Genomic DNA, 4,085 nt, shown 5'->3' with positions numbered 1-4,085 from the left:
GCGAGGCAGGGCTCTAACCAGCCCCACGCTGAAAGCGGAGAGAATTTATTTGTTCCCCCTTGCGCAGCCACTTAACAAGTTCGTTACCCGAGGGGGGGGACATTGAAAAATTTTTTGAGCCGAGGGGGGGGGCCATTGAAAAAAATTGGCTGAGGGGCCTTGATAAATACAAGCAAAATGTGCCCCTGAAATGCAGGAAATGAAGTTTCAGATGGTCAAGATTTCAATTTTTCTCTGGACGTCCCTTGCGACGGCTTGCGCCTCTGGCGCACACAACACTTCGGCACTCGTCGCCATCAAAAATCTCTTCCTCTGACAGAAAATTGTCATTACATTTAGCATAGTCTACCAGCGAAGTTTATCCCTCAAAATGCAGAAAATCGTGTCTCAGAGGGTCCAAACTTCATCATTTGAATGACATTTCTCCAGACGTACCTTGCGACGGCTCGTGCCATGCCCAGCGCTCGAAATTGTGGAAATACGTTGGGGGCGTCGTCGCCCTCAAAACCATGTGAAGTTCTAATAGAAAGGCTATTAAACTTAAAGCTTAATCTGCCAGCAAATTTTGCCCATCAAAATTTAGGAAAGACCGTTTCAGATACTAGTACTAGTAGTAGTCAAGATTTCCAAATTTTCCCGGGGGAGCATGCCCCCGGACCCCCAAGGATTACGTTGATATACTAGTAGTTCGCCCTCCCCATACTGAGAAATTTTCTGCAGCCGCCTCTGTCGTGTGATTCCATGTTCGCACGAAGTTTAAGAAAACTATAGAAACTAAAATTGGTATAAATATCAATCCTGCGTGCATCTGTTCTTTGTATACGGAATGGTTCATGGACGGCAACGGGATAAAACATTACGATGTTTACTTTCGTGACAGCGGGCTCTCTGCTGCATATGACGTAATCATGGTGGCGCGAATTTTTTTGGCAAGTTTGTAGGTTGCAGTTGGCCGAAATAACTCCCGTTTTGGAAAGATTGAAGCAGTCTTGAAGCGGTTTTCGAAACGATATCGCTAAAATGTACCCAAGTCTCTTCCATCTACAACATTAATTTGTTTTCTTTTGTGTAAATTTCGTACATGTGTAGTGGAACAGATTGCCGAAGTTGGATTACCGCCCCTCCCCGCCCGCTTTTCTCTTCGTTGATGTGGACGCATAAAATCCAAATTATTTTGCCTCATAGAATGCGGGAAATTTCGTTTTAGAGGGTCAAAAATATCAAAATTTCCCGGGTAGCATGCCCCTAACCCCCGAGACCGGTCGGGACTTGTCGATCCCTGGACCGTCGGGCCTTTAACAGCTAGCCGTCGGTCTGGCGGAAACGCTCAGTTTCGTGATCTTGCGTATTAAACGTTACCAGAGACTTTTTTCACGTAGATCGGAGAAGTGATATCAGAGAAGGTAAGTCTTATAACCGTTGCAGCGTGAGTGTAACAACATCAAGTGTTACATGTTTGTATATATGTTATCAAAATGAAAACTCGGCTGTTGTAAAACTTTGGGAGATAACATATGCCCCAGCAGGACTCCAACGTGCGTAATTTGTTGACGCGCGGGTCTTGACACCCCGGGCCGATCGTCGTCACGTTCAAACAACGCTACCGCTATTGTTATTGCTATATTACTTAATGACAGACTGTGTGTAATGGAAAAGGCAAGGAAAAATTGGAGGGGGGGGCCATTGAAAAATTTTTTGGGGCGAGGGGGGGGCCATTGAAAAATTTTTTGGGGCGTGGGGGGGACCATTGAAAAATTTTTTACCAGACCTATTTTGCACCAGCCCTCCCCCCCCAGTAAATAACGTCAGGTCCCTTAGGTTTAGCGATCTAACGTATTTACGCCCCCCTCCCCACTCTAAGAATCGAACGTGTAACGTGTAACGTTTAAATTTTAAAACCTTTCAGTTTTCGTTTTTGTGAAACAATATACTTAGCCTAGTATTCATATCATCATATCAACACCAATCACTACGCATACTACATATTTTCAGTCCCGAAAATCATAACAGATCCACCCGTTAACGCTGTTAACATAGTTCATAATGCGCTGAAACTTATAACAATAAAATCTTGACACAAACTACAAAGATTCATAAATAAATGAATACCTGACCTTTGTGATGTGCACGTTTCCCATCCGATGCTCCGAAAAATTACGCCAAGGATTAAAAATAATATAACAAGACAAACAAACAAACAAAAATAACACAACACTTTTTTGCAGGCAGTCACTCAGTGCAGAAGCAGAGTGAAGATAGCCCCATGTTCCGAACGCAAGTGCTGCACATTCGAATTCAGACTCAAATCTGCCTCCGCGTTTGAAGTACAAAAAGGGTAAACATTCAACTTTACGTTACATGACAACATTGTTAGATTAAATCTGACTTTCCTGAAACACTATAGAGGGTACTGTTGTTGCAGTTTTTTTTTGTAACCGATTGCGTGCCCCGCGTAACCCTTGTAGCGGCAAGACCTACAATACTACACTACTACAGGGCATTTCAGGCATTTTGTATAACGTAATACACGAGTCCGAACGGTCAACCCGATATCTTTTACGGCCGCGATGAAAGGCTTGGTCGCCCCGTATGTAAGCAGTGGTGTGCCCCGTTAGCCTTACAACGGCAACAACCTACTTCATGTACTACAATACTACAATACGACAGGACAATTCGCACCATCCGTATAATGGCATCCAACCAGTCCGACAGGCCAAACACGATATCTTTTACGGCAGAGAGGCGAGGTCGTCCCGTATGTGAATAGTACTGGCGTAATAGTACACGAGAAGTGACATGCCCCGCTACCCTCGTAGCGGCAAGACCAACTACAATACTACACTACTACAGGGCATTTTAGTCCTTCCGTATAATGTCACACCAGTCGAAACGGCCAACCACAATATCTTCTACGGCTGAAAGCCCAGGTCGTCCCGTACACGAGAAGTGACATGCCCCGCTACCCTCGTAGCGACAAGACCTACTACAATACTACAGGGCATTTTAGTCCTTCCGTATAATGTCACACCAGTCGAAACGGCCAACCACAATATCTTTTACGGCTGAAAGCCCAGGTCGTCCCGTACACGAGAAGTGACATGACATGCCCCGCTACCCTCGAAGCGGCAAGATCTACTACAATACTACAGGGCATTTTAGCTTTCCATATAATGTCACACCAGTCGAAACGGCCAACCACAATATCTTTTACGGCTGAAAGCCCAGGTCGTCCCGTACACGAGAAGTGACATGCCCCGCTACCCTCGTAGCGACAAGACCTACTACAATACTACAATACTACAGGGCATTTTAGTCCTTCCGTACAATGTAACACCAGTCGAAACGGCCAACCACAATATCTTCTACGGCTGAAAGCCCAGGTCGTCCCGTACACGAGAAGTGACATGCCCCGCTACCCTCGTAGCGGCAAGACCTACTACAATACTACACTACTACAGGGCATTTTAGTCCTTCCGTATAATGTCACACCAGTCGAAACGGCCAACCACAATATCTTCTACGGCTGAAAGCCCAGGTCGTCCCGTACACGAGAAGTGACATGCCCCGCAACCCTCGAAGCGACAAGAACTACTACAATACTACACTACTACAGGGCATTTTAGTCCTTCCGTATAATGTCACACCAGTCGAAACGGCCAACCACAATATCTTTTACGGCTGAAAGCCCAGGTCGTCCCGTACACGAGAAGTGACATGCCCCGCTACCCTCGTAGCGGCAAGACCTACTAAAATACTACAATACTACAGGGCATTTTAGTCCTTCCGTATAATGTCACACCTGTCGAAACGGCCAACCACAATATCTTTTACGGCTGAAAGCCCAGGTCGTCCCGTACACGAGAAGTGACATGCCCCGCTACCCTCGAAGCGGCAAGATCTACTACAATACTACACTACTACAGGGCATTTTAGTCCTTCCGTATAATGTCACACCAGTCGAAACGGCCAACCACAATATCTTTTACGGCTGAATGCCCCGGTCGTCCCGTACACGAGAAGTGACATGCCCCGCTACCCTCGTAGCGGCCAGAACTACTACAATACTACACTACTACGGGGCAATT

The sequence above is a fragment of the Branchiostoma floridae genome, chromosome 12, assembly GCF_000003815.2.
Source record: "Branchiostoma floridae strain S238N-H82 chromosome 12, Bfl_VNyyK, whole genome shotgun sequence".
Taxonomy (NCBI): Eukaryota; Metazoa; Chordata; class Leptocardii; order Amphioxiformes; family Branchiostomatidae; genus Branchiostoma; species Branchiostoma floridae.
This window is presented reverse-complemented; position numbering follows the sequence as displayed.